Source organism: Crinia signifera, chromosome 9, assembly GCF_055691185.1.
Source record: "Crinia signifera chromosome 9, ASM5569118v1, whole genome shotgun sequence".
NCBI classification, from domain to species: domain Eukaryota; kingdom Metazoa; phylum Chordata; class Amphibia; order Anura; family Myobatrachidae; genus Crinia; species Crinia signifera.
Window position 1 is genome coordinate 70,343,573 of NC_139225.1, and position 19,496 is coordinate 70,363,068.

Here is a 19,496-nt window from a genome sequence, read left to right on the forward strand (position 1 = left end):
CAGGATCTCATTACTCTTAATGAGAGCAGAGATAAATGCTGTAGTGAAAGTATTCTATTTGTACACAATATAATGTAATCAAGCTTAATATATACATGTTAGAATAGTTTGACTGTTAAAAACAATGTTTCCATGTATTAAGCAATACAAACACTCCCAAGTCCATTGTGTAGTCCAGTGGTTCCCAAACTACCCTAGAGTATCAGAAATTTTTTTTACGGCACGCTTAGGCCATACGTTTGTTACTGAGATATTCAGAAAAAATCTTAAATTAAATAAGTTACGCTTATATGTCATCCTGCGGTCCAGTTATGTGATGAGGAACATGATTAATTTCTGTTTATTCACATGTGTCATAATTGGAAGTCACAAGCATTCATATTTCTTATTACATTGACCATAAATAATTTGAATTGGTCCTTGACAACCAACTCAGGGCACCCCTGCAAGTGCTTCGCAAAACCCCTGGGAGCCACGGCACACCGTTTTGGAACCACTGGTGTAGCCATTTAAAAACCAATAGGATTTTGATGCGGAAAATGAAAATAAATAAAATAGGTGGCTGAAGTTTCATGTAATTGCAACAATATTTTAGTATTAGCTACAGCCAACCGGAAGAGGCAATGGTGTTCTGGTGATCTTCATTCTGTCCTTCAGTCCACATAAGAGATACACTTCTTGCAGCTGAAGGGATATCACTTGGTGTGAATTCTGTATTTGCACAAGGGAGAAGTTTAGCGAAGGGCATGTTGACTGATTTATGAGCTATACAAATTGTGTGCATGCCTAGATAGGCATCTTTTCTGGTGGCTCTAGTATACCAGGGATATGGCTTAGGCCAGTGTGCACTAATAATGGTGATGTTTTTTGAAGCCTATCCTATGGATATGAACAGTGGGGGGATGTATATTGTGTAGAACTCTGCATTAGTATGAAAAGCCGCATTTGTACATCCTTGCACCTAATGTGTGTGTGTCATTATGGCCAGCTTATGTTTAACTCTGTATCAGCACAATCTGTTATAAATCTGTGAATAATTACTAGACTGCAAAGGGAAATATTTAGTCATTTCACATAATTAAGCATACTGAAATATGTAGCCAATTGTAATAAATAAACAATTTACATTTTCCAGAATTAAAGGTTTGTACACACGGTCCAAAATCTGCACTGAGCGATTTGGGCTCATTATTGCTCAGCGATATATCGCTCAGCGACCATATCGCACAGTGTTTTGATGGTCTTAGCGACTTTTCAGTTTTTTTTCAGGCCCCCAAACACTAGTTCAGGAGTTCCCAAACTGCGCCACGGCTCTCTGTGGTGACATGGACGATGCCCCTAACTATTCAGCCTACTTGCAGTATATTTTTTTCCCATGGTGTGAGCCGGTAGTGAGTGTAGTCAGCCGTAGCCAGGAGTGGTGTGCGGGAGGGATGTGATCAGAAGAAGGAAGTCTGCCTACAAGGGGAGGGGGTATGTTGCCAGCATGCTGTGTGGATGTGTTATGGCAGTGATATACAGTCCTGACTGCTCAATGAGGTCCTGGCGCCTGTCAGAGAGAATCAGAATAACGCTGAGCAGGCTGCCAGCTTGATGCGATGTATGGCTTTGGAAAGTAGCAATTCATGTATACTCACCTTTACAGCAATGTGATATGGTATCTCGGGCTCCAGCTGAACTGTCTTCTTATGCTGTCCGCCTCTGAGGGTGTTGTATTGATTCGGCAGGTCCCTCTGCACATGTGCCGGGCCTGAGTTCCTGGGACAGTGCAGGGAGGTCAGGAAGCAGTGCTACCGCTGGGTGCTGGGCAGAGAGCAGGTCTCTGCTCCGATGCTCCGATTCTCCCATCCTGATATGGCAAATCTGAACGACATGGAGAAGCAGACAGCAGTGCTTTCCACCACTTCATGAATCGCATTCACCATACTAAAGTATGGCCGGTGACGCGATTTAGCCACAGAGTTGGGGTGCTGCTGAAAAAATCAGGAACTATATAACTTCTAATATTTTTTTCTTTTATTTATGTTTTTTTATATTTGTAAACAAGTCAATAAGTATTTTTTAGCCCATGTAAATACTAATAGCATTATATTGAATCAACTACTTTTAAAAAGGGACAATTTGGTAATTATTTTGGCTAAACGATGCCTTAAAGAAGTCATGGAGACCCAAAGGGTGCCTTGAACCGAAAAAGTGTGGGAACCACTGCTATATAGTCAGAATCTAATAGAAAGTTAGTCAGAATAGCACAGTATTCAATGCAGATGCGCACCCACATTTAGTCAGTATTGCATAAAAAAATTGACTGTGCAGGCGAGTCTATCTTGACTAGCTCGTCTGTAGAATGTATTTGGCCTAGGGCCAAATTGCAAGATAGTCTAAATCTAATGGTATGTACACATGTACAATCCAGCATGAGATTTTGACTATATAATAAAAATCGCATTGGGATCACATGCAGATCACACAGGTTTTTTTTACCTTGCGATCCCAATGCGCGCTCCCTGGACAGTACAAATCGAAACGCAGATAAGACAGGGCAGCAATGACTATATGGTGCAGATCTGTATAGTCAAAATCGCATACATGTCGTGTGGCTTGCCGTACGATTCGAAATAGCAAGCCTAATCGACCGTGTGTACACACCATGAAGCACATCTACTGTGAAGTGCAGTTACACACCTTTAAGCCCTGTACACACAGTGCAATTCATTGGGGGATGTTCAATCCCCGCTGCTATTTCCGAAGGGGGAAATATTGCTAGGCGCCTATTCAAAGTGTTTCCCAACAATATTGAAGAGGCAGATCGACAGAACAGGCCCAACTTTAAAAGCTGCTGTTTTGCAGAGAATGGCCATGGATTGTCGCAATGACGGCTGTGTCTTGACAATCCAAGACCGATTATGCGTACACACCCCCTTTTCGATGATTGGCAGGCAGGACATTGAATCTCGCCTGCTGATATGCAGGCAGGCAAAACACAAATGGGCCAGGGTCTTGACTGTTGGGACGTGACCCGGGATTGAATACCCACCTTTATCTATTCAATTCTTATTCGATAGGGATCGAATCGCATGGCACAGTGTAACACATTTGATTTGGACTATATAGCACAGATATGTACTAGTCTTGCCTGCACAGTCTTTTTTTCTATTCGATTTCGATGCAGCGGGGCCGCGCATTGTGATCCAATTGGCATTAAATGCTGCTGAAAACCGTTCGATTATACGATTTACATTTCATTTGACTATATAGTCAAAATTTAATCGAAACCTGACCCTAATCACACTGTGTGTACAGGGCATAACTCAGATGTCTGATGCTCACACACATGGTCTAGTGCTGCATCCTCATAGGTCACAGAAGTTGGGCAGTTGGCTCCATTTACATAAGAGACCTGCTGCGGCATTTGCATAATTTTGCACAGATTATACGTACGAAGATGCAGTGGTTCCAGAAATAAGGGGGGGAAATTACATATTTTGACAATGACAGCCCCGGGCTCTTGGACCTTTAGTTGCCTAAAAAATCGCACCCTATTACATTTGTCCACTATTGTAAATAAAGAAAGCACTGGAGATTTTAAAAAATGTGTCAAATCAATGATCTTTGGACTTTTTTAATGGTTAGCAAATTATTTCAAGCAAGTTTTTTCATCAGATGAAAGTCTTTCCAGCATTTTGAGCCACAGAAAATGTCTGTATTGTAAGATCTTAGTGCTTTTTTTAAAATTCATACAAGTTTATAAAAAGTGTGTGTGTGGGAGGGAGGGGCGCTGACATCATTAGCGGCCTCCTTCCCCCCCCCCAAGGGGGAAGAAGTAGGCGCAATGCGCTGCAAGGTATAATATTAATGCTCCGTATTGTTCTGCTTACCCAAAAATGAATTCGGACACACTGGGCGAGATTTATTGTGTTTACCGTTTTTAGGAAAATGCGATTTTTTTCTCAAATCACCCTGTATCGCCGTTTTTTAAAATCGCATTTTTGCCGCAAATTCGCATATTTAATGAGGTGTGTATTCCGGCATGAAAAGTTTGAGAGTGCGATGTAGGGTGATTTTCGGGATGAAAAGTGTGATTTTTTTTTTAGTCATGAAAAGGTGCAATTTTGTTGAAATGTGCGATTTTGTGATTAAAAAAAAAAATTGGCGTGAGGTCCCCCCTCCTGTACATAACCAGCTCCGGGCTCATTGAGCCGGACCTGGTTCCAAAAATACGGGGGACAGAAAGCATAGGGGTCCCCCGTATTTCTGAAACCAGCCCCGGGCTCTAAAACACACACACAGAAAAGTAAAACTTTATTACATACACATCCACACACCTCACTTTTACACCCACATTCTTACCGATCCAGGATCCAGCGCTGGTCTCTCTGCAGCAGAGCCAGACAGCCCGCACTGACAGCGGGCTGACCGGCTTTCTCCGATGCAGCTAACAGCTTCTGTCGCGGTGTTCCAGTGCAACAGAGGCTGAGAGCGTCTCCGGCTTATGTGTCTCCATGGAAAAGCATAGCTCAGCCAATCAGGGCTGAGCTATGCGTCTCCATGGAGACGCATCGCCCAATCACGCTCTCAGCCTGTGTCGCGCTGGGACAGCGCGACAGAAGCTGTTAGCTGCATCGGAGAAAGCCGGTCAGCCCGCTGTCAGTGCGGGCTGTCCGGCTCTGCTGCAGAGAGACCAGCGCTGGATCCTGGATCGGTAAGAATGTGGGTGTAAAAGTGAGGTGTGTGGATGTGTATGTAATAAAGTTTTACTTTTCTGTGTGTGTGTTTTATTTTAACATTCTTTTTACAGGTGGACTACAAGTCTCAGCGGGCCCATTAATGCCCCGCATGCTGGGACTTGTGGTTCTCCAAGTCCCAGCATGCGGGGGGAGGTCTGCTGGCACTTGTAGTTCTCCTGTATTAAGCAATGTTAGAAATGTGAATTTAACCATATCAGGCCGGCGTCCAATGGCCAGGGACGCCGGTGACAGCCCCGGGCTTCAGCCCTGGACGGGTGAAGCCTGGGGGGGGGACCCCTTTATTGGGAGGGTCCCCACTCCTCCAGGTACCCCGTCCAAGGCTGACCAGCCACGGTGCTCATGGTACAGCCGGGGGACCTTGTGTAAAAAGTGTCCCCCGGCTGTGGCATGACACTGCGGGCTGTTGGAGCCTGGTGCTGGTTTCAAAATACAGGGGACCCCCAGATTTTTTGTCCCCCGTATTTTTGGAACCAGGACCGGTCCAAGAGTCCGGGGCTGGTTTCAGAAATACGGGGGACCCCTACGCTTTTTGTCCCCCGTATTTTTGGAACCAGGTCTGGCTCAATGAGCCCGGGGCTGGTTATGTACAGGAGGGGGGACCTCACGCCAATTTTTTTTTTTTTTACCTTTACACATATTTTACCAAATAACCATACACAGTTTCTGACAAAATCGCCAGTCAGGATCAGGTCTATTTTTTTTTTTTTTTAAGTTTAGACCATTTTTTTTGGCGATTTCTAAATTCGCATCTCATTAAAAATGCGAATTGAATATTTTTCAATGGGGAAAACATCTGGATGCGAATTCCGGAGTTAAAAAAATCGCACTTTCTGAAAGTGCGATTTCGCGGCAAAAAGTGCGATTTATGCCGCAAATCGCCACCCATTAAGTAGTCGATTTGGGAAAAAAAAGAAAAAACGGCAGTTTTTGCGATAAAAATTGCCAAAAACCCAACATCATCTCTAATAAATGTCACCCACTGTTTGGTAATATAGCAATTTTATATTAAAAAATAAAATGAAATATCACAATAATTAGACAGACAGTTATTACTTAAAATAGTAGCAAATATCACAATAGTTAAACAACAAAGTGTTAATTGAATAAAGTGTTGTTAATTAAGCTTGGAGGTATTAGTAATAGTACTGGGTCTCCACGAAATTAGAGCATCATATGATGTTAATATAACTTTATGAAGAAACATTGCGGACATAAATCAATTGTCAGCAATTGTAGAGTGAACAGATGCCTCGCAATAGAGGGTTAGTAGGTTGGGTAATAGCACCAGTTGTTTTAGCATGTGGGCTGACAAGCAAAAGTTAACAGTTTGTGGTACTTTGAAAGATACGAGCACAGTGCAGTTTAGTAGCGAGTGGTATAGCACATTTAGAGTATCCACAGGCGTAATAGCATGGATGTATGCTCACCCCAAACATGGCTGTGTGTCCCACTGAGTCAGCTCTCAATAACATGTAAGGGGCCGTAGGTTGTAAAGTCATCTGGGGACCGTCCACTTTAACAGGTATCAGAGCCGTATATAGTGGGTTAAAGGGGAGCCGCTCTCTCTCTCCGGCAATAGTGACAAGTCTCACCGGCAGTTGTTAGACGGACTCCGTGAGGAGGCGTAAGCCGGTTCTCCCTGTAGAAAAGCACAGACCGTTCCGGCGTTCACAGCCTCGTGCAGCAGTATAGTTGGATGCCGCACGCTCTCAGGGGGACGGGTGCAGGGCTGGTCAGTTTGCAGGGATAGTGTGGATGCGGGCAGCGAAGGTAGTTAAGTCGCTGTAGAAAGGAGACCCAGTATCGATTCACAATGACGTCAACGCGTTTTGTTCCCGTAATCAGCTGGGAACTTTCTCAAGACGGATTTCTGGGATTGACTCAGAAAATGCAGATGTTCCCCGGCCGTTGGTAGGGAGGGGCGCTGACACCATTAGCGGCCTCCTTCTCCCCACGGCCTTTGCAGTGCTGAGGAAGCTTGATTCAGACTGCTCGTCTAGACTCAATGACCCCAAACAGTCATGTTTTCCAGATCACTTGTGGATCTTTAAAATGTGACAATTGGTGATACACTTGCGCCTAATTATCTGATCTGGAAAAAAAAACAGCGTTTGAGAACAACTTTTTTTTTTTAAATAATTTTATTGACAGATAATCACAAAAATGTTAGCAATACATGTCTAAGACACAAAACTGATTGTTGACATTGATGTAAACATTGTGATCGCAAAATATTGGTAATCACATAAAACACCCACAAGAGAAAGTGTGATCTTAACAAACCAAGGCTAAAAAACAGACCTTCATGAGATGTAAAAAAATTCGATTTAATAAAGTGAAAGTGAAATGGATTGTTAAACAGGTCAAAATGGGATACCTGCAGCTATCACTTCCATGTTATACCAAGTGGTTAGTTGAAAGCATTTACGAAGTGCATATTCAATAGGTGATGACAGTGTAAAAATGTATTGTAGCCACGTTTCAAAAAAACGACCGAGAACCACTAATTTAACTCATTACTGAGGATTGGACTGGGTCCCACCCCCAGTCCCTTCCGCGACCGGCCGCACTGCAGTTTGTGTGTATACGCAAACTGTGTTGTTGTTTTTTTTTTAACAGATGCAGATCAAATGAAAAGTTTCTTCTATCAATAGTTTTTTTTTTGGTACTTGTGAGTTATCCGGGCTGCCGATTTTTTTATTGTATGCCTTAAGTTAAGGCATACAATCAGATGCGATGCGATGTGATATCGCATCGCATCGCATGCGACCATCGGATGCGATGACCCGATTTTTCCATAGGAATCAATGTTAAAATTGACTGAGTCCATTTAAACATGGAATTCAATGGGAAAAAGGGGTCCTTTTCATACCCCTACTATCCAAGTGGGCATGGAGTGGGATATAAACCTGTGGCGAGCGTAGCGAGCCACCGAGCCCGAAGCGTGGCGAGCGAACGGTATTCTGTGTCCCCTCGCGGGGCTCGCCACGCTTCGGGCTCGGTGGCTCGCTACAGGTTTATATCCAACTCCATGCCCACTTGGATAGTAGGGGTATGAAAAGGACCCCTTTTTCCCATTGAATTCCATGTTAAAATGGACTCAGTCCATTTTAACATTGATTCCTATGGGAAAATCGGGGCATCGCATCCGATGGTCGCATGCGATGCGATGCGATGTGCCCGATCCGACCCGATTTAGAAATCGGCAGCCCGGATAACTCACAAGTACCTTTTTTTTTTATGTGATGGTTACTGACCATCACATCCAAAATTTGGATGGTGGAAGCTAAGCCATAATTTAATAGTGGACTGATGTACATCCCAACTCTACTGCCAGTAACTTCCTTCCCCCCATGCTATCCAGTTTATAGTAGTCACTATCTCCATGATATTTAGGGGTCTATTAATAAAGCAAAGAAAAGACATTTTACGGAAAGAGGGCTTTTTTCTCTGCTTAGTAGCATTCTTGAAGCGGATAACTGTGAAGACGTCTCCAGCAGCACCCCTGCTCCATGCCAAAATCACCTGCTAAATCCAATCACCAAACGCTAATGCAGTTGCTTAGAATCCTTAGATAATTGGAAAAATATGAAAATGTCTGTTTCTAGCTATCATTTATCTAGTGACTAGGGATGGCCATCGTTGCCATTGATGGCAAAAGTACAACTGGCCATCGATAGTGTATAACTATGATATGGATGACCATCAATGTTTTTACATATTGATTATCATCCATTTTCTTTGATTGATTGGCCTGTGGGCCAATCCAAATATGGGGGCATGTCTTCACAGGTCTCTGGGTTGGAGCCCCTTAGGGAAAAATACAAAACAAACCTATTTGTTGCAGTTTGACATCGATGGTGGGAAACCATCTGGTTCTTCCCCATCGATGTCAAAACTTTTTGATATCGGTCATAAACCATCAATGATTTCTAATCATCGATGGTCAATGGCCAATGGCATCCTTACTAGTCCAGTATATTCTACAAAATAATAGGGGCAGATGTATTACGATTTGGTGAGTGATAAAGTGGAGAGATGAAAAATACCAACCAATTCGCTCATGTACAGGCTGTCTTGTCAGGAACAGTTTGGTTGTTAAGTTATCTCTCTCCATTGCTTACTACATCTGACCAGCTATTAGTAAAAGAACATAACATTTTGTATGTGTGTCCCCTAGGGATGGCCATCAACCATCAATTATTCATAATCATCGATGGTTTATGTAGAATAGTTTATCCATCGATGTTTCCCCCACCTCGATGGTATAGCATAACCCCAAAAAATTAAAATTCTCCCAAAGGTGTAGGGACACCCATAAAGCCACGACTCCATGTTCTGATTGGCCCATGGCCCAGACAAGAAAATAGATGACCATCGATAGTTAGAAACATTGATGATCATTCATTAGATATCATGCTGGCATCGATGATTGTTTGAACTATCGCCATCGATGGCAACCACAACGATGCCCATCTCGTGTGTGTGACCACCAGTCACCAGACCCCCGGGCTCTCCTTCTCTGTCTGAAAAAAAGGAAAAATACACACATTACAGCCGCTGACAAGTGTGGGCGTGGCCCGAGGTAAGGGGCGGAAAACTCCCCCCAGAGTTTTGGTTGGTGAGTAACACGCGATTTACCTCTGATTGGTTGCCTTTGCAAATGGCGCTCTCATTGGTTAGTTGATTTGTAAACTACAGTACATGGCTGGTCTATTGCTTATGCCCGGAAGGGGCGGAGCTTATCATTCGCAGAGTTTCGCTTGTTGCTTCGCGGAAACGACTGCAGAGCGCCCCGGTTAGCGGGAGTTTGGGGGAGTTGGGCTTGTGCTGGATGCCGCGGGACTGACGGTGCGACGTGTACAGGTGGGTGGTCAGCACGCCTTTGAGAACAGAACGTGGCTATGTGAGACTCTGCTTGTCCTGTGCCGCGGTCTCCGCAGCCCCAGAGGTCAGAGCTCAGCCTGGGGAGGACGCGGTTATGGGATTCAGGGCTGTTCCGGTTACTGTTTGTACGGTTACGTGACGTGGTGATGCCGGCAGGTGTGTGCATGATGCGGGCTCTCCTTGTCCTACAGGGAGGAAGAGAGGACTGTCCCGGACACACCGGGCTGCGGCTACTTGTCACCATTGGGATCTGTGTGGATGATCTGCTGCTGGCTGCAGCGCTGCGTTCACTCAGCCCCGACTATCAGTGAGGGGAGGGCGAGCTCTACTGACCGGTGTGAGACTGTACACACACCTAAAGGTTTATCTGGTGGGAACAAAAATCTGGTTTTGTATGAGAATCCACATTTTCTCCCCAACACTGGAAAACAGAAAATGGTCATTCAGACAAGTTGGTTAAATTAATTTGATTTATCCGAACAATTGTTTTATTCTGTTCTGAAGCATTTGGGAGTATATGGATGATTTAACATATGCTACATACAGTACCAGTTTTTTGTTCCATCCACACAGATTGGACAGGTTAATTTTCAGGTGTGTTTATCCAGCCTTAAGGCCCCCATACACCTGAACGATGTCTGGCCTATCTGCAAAACGATGGATTGTGTGCACATCGTTAGTAATGTTTGTTACGATGCATGGGTTGAGGGGTCCGCCCTTAGATTATGCGTACTGCATGTATACAGTACAGGTGGTGTAATGGTTAGCATTACTGTCTCACAGCGCTGAGGTCATGGTTTCGATACCCACCTTGGCCCCAACTGTGTGGAGTTTGTATATTCTCCCTGTACTTGCGTGGGTTTCCTCCCACAATCCAAAGATATACTGGTAGGTTAATTGGCTCCCAACAAAATTTAACCCTAGAATGTCTGTGTGTGCATGTACATGTGGTAGGGAATATAGATTGTAAGCTCCACTGGGGCAGGGACTGTCATGAATGTTCACCTATACTCTGTAAAGCGCTGCGGAATATGTGTGCGCTATATAAGAAACTGTTAATAAATAAATAAATGTATGTTCCCTTAGCTTTCATTGCGGTCGTAAGCAAATCGTATGTGTTTTTAAAGCACATACGATTGCTTGTTTGATCGCGTTTACAACCTGCATACAATTAGGTCGTTCGGGTATATGACCAGCTTTAAACTGGATTTCAAGAGAAATTGTTAGACATTGGATTGTTCAATAAATCGATCAGTGCCCTGCACGTCTGATATATATTTGTTAAAGAAACTAATTGAGAGCGTTAAAATGTGTACCCATTCAGGCTTGCACCAGTTAATTGAATACATGTATGAAAGCATTTTTGGAGCTTACACATGGAAAGTGTAGATGTGCTGATAGATCGCTCAGCACACAGCGCCGCTTATCGACGTCCCACTGAGCGATCTGTCAGGGCCAGTGCGACTACTGGTCCTGACATTGGCGATTATAGACTTGTATGGCATGCTGGCTATTAATTGCCAGGAGACAGCGATCACTATCGCCTCTACACGTAGAGCGATGTAGGGGCGTTTTCTGAATGATCTAGTGAAAGCCCCTACATCACCCATAAGCCAGTGACTTCCTGTGCTCATTAAATCAGTAGATAAGGCAGAAATCCGTTTACAAGAGATTTTATCTTGTAAAAGATATTTCCTCCATGAGCATTGTTTTATTTTCACACTTGCAGTAATATTGGGTTTTTACCTCCAATTCCTGCCCGAGTTAAGCCGTATGACCACTAGATAAGAATTTAGGACCCCCCCCTCTGCCTCCCCATCGGCTGAACATGCAAGTCGTTTTGTGCTATATAACTAAGCGTGTCCTAGTGATGTTGAACAACATAGTTTAGTGTGTAAACTCAATAACACTTGACAAGCTGCACTAGTCATTTAGTGTGTCTGTGTGTGGGGGGGGGGGGGGGCTTTTGAGTGCTAACATCTGAGAGAGATTCAAAATATCTGCTAAATATGCCAGCGTTGTTCACATTTGTTACATAATTTCAAATAATAATGGTACTTATGTTAGTTGGGCGCCCACTATAGTTAGTACACTCATACCCCCACTATCCATGTCGGCATGGAGTTGATTTTTTTATAGTGTGGCGAGCGGACGCGGAAAGCTAAGCAAATAGCTTAGTGGGCGCCCAACTAACATATAATAATAATAATAATAATAATAATAATAATTAATAAACACTATTTCCTATATAAGGTTTTCTCTTCCACTTAGGTGGCTAAGTGGACGTAGAAACCTTGTAAAAATCTGCTGCTAGAAACTAGTGAACTTCCTCATGCTGGAAGTGGAGCAGCGTAATTTAGCCGCAAATGCTAGTGGTAACAAGGGATACACAAATGGGCCTCACAAGCAGCACGGGAGTTAGAGAACAGGCCGCCGTACTTGTCCGGAGAGATAGGTACAGTAATACCCCTTTCACACTAGGAAATGCAGGGACCCACCCAGGGATCATGATGGGGCATTCCTGGGTTGGCCCCTTTCACACCAAAAAAGTCTCTGCATTTCTGGTGTTGGCAGATGGTGGCAGCGGAGGTGGGCAGTAGGTGGAGAGTACTCACCCCGGGTTGCTGGTGCTAGATGCAGGCCGGGGATCCACACAGGCGGCGGGCACAGATGACAGGTCAGACGGCGGGCTCAGATGACGCAGCGCGGGAGAGCTGCGTCATCTACATACGCCTCCTGTCACCTGCGCCCGCCGCTTGTGGGGGGATCACCGGCTGACAGCACACTGAGGACCGGCAACCCATGTGAGTACCCCCTACCCCTTTCACCCCATCCAGGAACCCAGGTTGAACTCTGGAATAACCCTGCTCCATAGCAGGGATGAAATCCCAGGAAATTTTGCCAGAATTTTTTCCCAGCACTAGTCGCTTGTTGTTACCGGGCCCAACCCGGGAATTTAGGCTGGTGTGAAAGGGGTATAAGGGTGAGTTGTCTCCAGTTGCATAAGACTTTGTAAAACCTAAATACCTGTCCACATAATTATTCCCTAAAAGGGCTGTATACATGTTTTAATTTATATCAATATTCTCACATATTTAACTTCAAGTGCTTTTTATCCTTTCACATGTTATATTTTATATATAAAAAAGAACAGCGAAATATTTTCTTATCTGCTCAGATTTATATATATATATATATATATATATATATATATATATGTGTATATATATATATTCTATCAATGCCATGAAACCAACTTCTAATAACAAACACCAGAAGTGTAATATGAAGATCACTGCTTACAGGGCCCAATTCAGACCTGTTTGCCCAGCGATCAGGTTAGTCACCCCGCACGAGTGAAATCCCACCCATGTGCATGGCTGCAAACTTTTCCTAATTTGCTGTAAATCTTTATTCTCTTGGTTTTTTTCCCATCATGTATGTGTTGTCAGGTGCCGCGAAACCCCTGTGGCGCCATATAAATAAATGATGATGATGATTACCTATGGATGATCTTATTTCTAATGGGTCAGGGTCATATGTGGCAGTGCTGTAAATCCCAGTTGCCATTATGACCTACACTGTAGTGACCAGGGCATGGCATGTGTTTGTATTGCTGCTTCTACTCAGCTCTGCATTTCTGTGAACTGTAGAATATACATCTGGCCATTACAGCGCTGAAGGTGCCCATACACGGTGCGCTGTGTTGTAGCTGTGATTTGAACTATACATTGGTGCTGTACAATTTGAACTTCCGTGCTATGCGATTTTGCTATGCAATGCTATGAGATTTCAATCGTGTGCCATTTCAACTGCATACAATTAGGGCTCATATTACATTATGTAATTAGTTCATATTGTATGAAGATGTGATGAGATGTAATTTTAGCATGAAAAGTATTGCCTGCACATAGTTTTTGTACTATACAATTTAAAGTACACTGGAGCGCACCTCGCATCGAATTGCAAGCCCCATAGAAACTGTGATTTGAACGTCATGCGATGCGTTTTGAACTTAAGTTCAATGCGCGTACAATAATCACAGTGTATTGCCACTTTATGGTGACCATACACGCACCGATTTTACTGTACTATGCGTTTTTGACTGTACAATGGTTCTATACAATTTTCCTGCCATAATGCGATGCGATGTGTATTTTGATGCGTGCGATGCGATTAACCCATGTTTGTACTGTTAATTTTCAGATGTAGTCTAAAAAGTACGTGCTGCACATATTTTTTTGGACATACAATATCGGTCTCCCGGGAACGCGCATCGCAAACGCCCATAAACACACCACAATTATTGTACATAAAAAGTACAAAACTCATTCGATAATCGGTGCGTGTATGGTCACCTTTAGAGGCACATGCTATTTGTAACATAAACAACTCTCCTGTGTTCCTTGCAGGCATTGGTGACATCTATGTAAGCTGAATTCCTCTGTTCAGCATTGGCTGCAGTAACAGGGCATGTATGTTATGCTGCTATGTCACAGGAGCTGTTATTGATAGGTTCTTGGTAATTGTTCTTTTAAGGCATCGTTTAGAGGAGGGGAAACAGTCATGGAGATTATAGCAGGCCAAGAAAAGTAGTCAGCTATATATAGTGCTGTATTCAATGCAGCCGGCGAGGATCGGCATAAACAAGCGACCCTCGCCGTTTAACCCCCGCGCCGGCCACCGTATTCAACGTTCCACAGAAATCAATTCCACCAAACAGCAAAGCTCGTGGCTAATGCAGGGAGCCCGCTGCATTTAGCAGTGAGCCTTGCTTTTTTGGCTGGCGCTCATGCCGTTTCCACGTCACTATGAAAACCCAGCGAGGTGGAAATGGCTTGTGCAGAGGGATCAGTTGAATACTGACTGTGTGAGCTGTGACAGCAAGCAGGCAGCACTGCTCACTGTCACAGCTCGCAAAAAGCATTGAATACTGCCCATAGTGATGGGGGATGCACACCACACATTGCCAAAATGTGCACTATTTAATATATAGTTTAATTATTTTGACACTTGCTGCTTTAAATCCTATATATTAAAATGATAGAAACGCTGCTCCTAATCTGTGGGGGGAGTTCAAGTTTTGTGCACCGGCAGCTAATAGATTGCATGGAAAATTCAAATTTAGCTCCATTTGGGTGTGCACATCTGATATTACTTAGTGTCACTATAAAACATTCACCCTAAAGAAGGTCTTGTCTCTCAATGTAAGTGAAAACTCATGGGGGAATTAATTTGTTTCTATGGTGGCCACCAATAAGGCCAGTATTCAATGCCTCAGATTCGCCGTTTTTTTTCAGTGAATCTGGCAATTCGCTGGGTTAACGGTGAATTTTCTGTCACAAAAAACAATTCGCCATATTCAATGGAGGCAATTCGCCACAAATGAACAGCGAATGTCTGCCGATTCGCCGTAAATGATTCTCCACAATTCGCCTGTGATTTTCAATGGGGTTTTTAGTGGAATTCGCCGACAGTGTATTCAATGCTCAAATGGAGAACTGCTTTCCAGCAGCAGTAGCAGACCTCCGTCTCAGGCAGCCCCAGCGCTGTGATAGCAGATGTCAGCGCTGGGACTGCTGGAGCCGGAGGTCTGCCACTGCTGCTTGAGCGTCCCCATCCTCATGCTGTGCGGGGGCTCCTGGCAGTATCAGCGCGCTCCCCCGCCGGGACTCTGCTCAATCCCCTGCAGTGTAGCCGCAGCAGCAGGGGAGAGAGCCCTGCACTATTCGCCCCAGAGAGTGATTATCGCCGTCAGGGGCAGAGAGCCCCTGACGCGTTGAATAGGGAGGACGGGAGGCTGCTGGGCGAATCTCTCTGAAGGGAGAATTGTGGCGAAAGTGCAGCGAATCCTACACAGGATTCGCTGCCAGCCGCCAGCCCGGCCATTGAATACTGGCCTAAGGGCATTTGATGCAGAAATTCAATTGTTCTGCCGTTGGAGCACCCAGTAGCAACTGATATCACTTGTTTCCAGAGGTGCGAGAAATATGTGCGCAAACTTTGTGTCCGAGCTGTCATTTTACTCAGCTAAACCCTTGCTGTTTACCTGTGGATCATCTAAAAAGAGAAAATAGACACCCAAAACAATTGGATGCCACCATAGTTATTGGGTGTCTTTTTAAAATCCCTATAAGAATGGGATGGATTGCACTTCTGACCAACTACATTTACATTTCATTGGTTTTGCCTGCGTGAATTATTAAATATTTAGACTTGGCACCGATAGTTCCTGACCGGGGTTATGTGCGGGCATTGGTCCAAGGCTTATGTGCTGCTAATATCAGAGCAGCTCTCACAATGTAGAAGGGATGAATCATTTTGGTTGAAACTTTTTTTTGTTGTTGTTTAAACCAGATATCTCTCATTTAGCCAGATCTGTCAATTAATCTGTAAGTGTGTGTGTGTAATGCTGGGCGGGGTCATACACACACTCAGGCAGAGACAACGGCCCATCAGAGCAGGGACATAGTGGGATGACATCCAGGGCACCACACACCCAGCCTTACAAAAGGCACTTTTCACACACCACAAATATTACCTGCGGCTGAGAAGCAGGGGCACTGCTTGACCTCACCAAATGGACGTCCATGACTCCGCCCACCCATAGACTATCACTACTCCGCCCACAATCCCACAGCCGCTTCCTGCAGGTGCTGTGCTGGCAGGGGACGGCCGCGGCACCACACTCCATCCCTGCTTCATTGACACAATCAGCCCATTTGCTTGCTGCGGGTCCAGCCTTGGTGTGGTGACGTCACCTCGCCGCTGCTCCTAATCCAGCCTGCCCCATTTGCCCGCCTCAGCCTATGGAGGAGCTGCTAGAAAATGGTGCCGCTCAGAGTACACACAATGAGTGCTGGGCACCTGCCTGGTGTGGGAATGTGTCTGTCTATCCCCCTTTGACCGCAATCCCCCCTGCGAGACCCCAGCTCTGTCTATGCCAGACAGCCTCCTACCCCTGCAAACACCCACCGACCGCCACCGTCTCAATCTCCTCAGCACCTCCTAAATCCCCGGGTAATATCCCAGCTGCAAACACACCGCCCCACGATTTCACCCCGGCCTCCCCAGTCCCTCCTCAATCCCGGCCATCATACCTCCCTTCCCCACCTGGTCTCCCTAAGGGATACCTACACTGCTGCGTCACCCAGTGCGTGCTGCCGGTGCCGCGCTCCATGTACGAAGGAGACATGTGAGAGTCGCCACCCCCATCAGCCGAGATGCCGAGCTCCCTGTGCTCGCCCATTATCTCAGTGTCCTTGGCACTTCTATGTATATCGGTGTACGGTGCTGTGTATGTATGTATATAGATAGATGTACACTGCTGTATATGTATATATGTGTACAGTGCTGTGTGTGTCGATCCAACCCTCCCCCACCATCCCCAACTATTTCCCACCTATGTACCCAACAACTCCTCAATCCATATATATATATATATATATATATATTATATATCCGTCACTCCACTGGTTAATAATACAGGTTACCTGCTCCGGTACCCTCCTAAGACTTAACAGGTCCAGAAATACATTCAAGGCAAAAGGCGTCACTCGGAGGCTCTTATAGAAATTTCAATGCTTTATTGCATGAAGGTGATAACCGACACCAGCATTTCGAGCATTGAAATTTCTATAAGAGCCTCAGAGAGACGCCTTTTGGCAATTCAGTATAAAATACCGGCCAGGACTCGCCTCCCTATTGAGGGGAGTATGTACTGTCTGAAAGGGCTGTGGATTGTTGAATCTGTAGACCTTTTTCAACCACACTGCAGTTTTCTCTGATCCCATGACTTTGACACTAGACAGTTGGAACATTGAATACCGATTGTAGAGATCATGTCAGAAGCCATTGGATAATGCTCGTGATTTTGACTGTCGAGACGTTGCGACGTTCGGAATCCTGGATTGAATACCCCCTAAACATATTAATATAAAGTACGTGAAAGTACATTAAAGTAGATGAAATTGAAAAGATTACGTTAATATTAAGCTTTAGTCCTACTTATAGATTGTAAGCTTGCAGCAGGGCCCTCCTACCTCCAAGTCTGTGGTTACCCAGTCTGTCTTATCATTGTCTACTATTGTAAAGCGCAACGGAATCTGCTGCTCTATATAAGAAACTGTAAATAAATAAGGTACTTGTTTCCTAGCACGGCCACAACGATCATGATCGCGGTCATCGGGTGTAAAATCGCGGGCATCGCATGCACTAAAAAATCGGGTGCGATGGGCCAGACGCGATGTCCGCGATTTCCCCATAGAGAACAATGTTAAATGCCTCAATTTACTCGCGATGACCCCGATTTCCCATAGGAAACAATGTGAAATGGCTCAATTGACCCAAATTATCATAGGGAACAATGGTAAATGGGCCAAAAACACCCCTGAACATTGAAATGTCCCCCCAAAAGTAGTATACGCCACCCCGCGATCAACGTGAACCCAAAGCGTGGCGAGCGCAGCGGTACGTGTCCTCCGACCTTTTCATACCCCCACTATCCACGTCGGCGTGGAGTTGAGAATAGAATAGTGTGGCGAGCGCAGCGAGCCACCGAGCCCGAAGCGTGGCGAGCGCACGCGGATACCTGTGAAGCCCGCGAAGGGACGCGTTTACCTGTGAAGGTATCCGCGTCCCCTCGCGGGGCACGCTGCGCTCGCCACGCTTCGGGCTCGGTGGCTCGCTGCGCTCGCCACACTATTCTATTCTCAACTCCACACCGACGTGGATAGTGGGGGTATGAAAAGGTCGGAGGACGCGTACCGCCGCCCCTCGCGGGCTCGCTGCGCTCGCCACGCTTCGGGTTCACGTTGATCGCGGGGTGGCGTAAACTACTTTTGGGGGGACATTTCACTGGTCAGGGGGGTTTTTTGGGGTTCTGGCCCATTTACCATTGTTCTCTATGATGATTTGGGTAAATTGACCCATTTAACATTGTTTCCTATGGGAAATCGCGGTCATCGCGGGTAAAGTTACCCATTTAACATTGTTCCCTATGGGGAAATCGCAGCCATCGCGTGTGGCCCATTTACGCATTTTTAGCCGCGACCGACGCGATTTTCACTGTTTTCAATGCATTTCAATGGCAAAATCGGGGGCGTCGGTCGCGTCGCAGGCCACTAAAAATTACACCCGATGGCCGCGATTGTGGCCGTGCTAGGAAACAAGTACCATAAATACTTATGAATTCTAGTTAACGCTGAAAAGTAATACAAATTGGAACATGCAAAAGTACTTTTCAAAGAGTTAAGCATTGCCATTCACATAACGCTCATTTCTTTTAGTATAACAGCCCTTGTACTTGTCGCTACATAATACCAGTGTGTAAAAAAAGTTTAAATGGGATACGGTCACTAGGTCGACATGCGTTTTCACTTGTTTCTGAGCCGACCTGTGCCAACAGGCGATATTTCATGCCCTACCATCCATTAGGGCGTGGTGGGAGATTATAATAGTGTGCCGAGCATAGCGAGTCAGAAGCATGGTAAGGGTACGCGGTGCTACGTTTCAGTGTCCATGTCCACACTGTCAAGATGCAGTTCAAAAAAAGTGAAAAACCCCATATCGACCTTTTCACGGTCAACCTTCCACATGTCTACCTAATGACCCATGTTCACCTAGTGTTGTCTACTTAATGCTTGTCGACCTAGTTGGTGTCTATTCAAGGATCCATACCAGTTTAAACCAGCCAACCCTGTAAATAGTAATAAATTGTAATGCCATTTAAAATGATTTGCAATGTATTTTTCACAATTAATCCTAAAGCAGTATGTTTGAATACATTACTATTTTTGCGTTGATTGTGCTCGATACACATTTCACACTGGGAAGTCTGACAATACTGGTACTTACAGATGTTGT

General features: G+C 45.0%; 1 protein-coding gene across 9 annotated transcripts in view; it reads left to right on the forward strand.

The window, feature by feature from the left end:
• DLG3 (discs large MAGUK scaffold protein 3) overlaps positions 1-19,496 on the forward strand; it is a 198,098-nt gene that overhangs the window by 146,894 nt on the left and 31,708 nt on the right. The window lies entirely within an intron of this gene.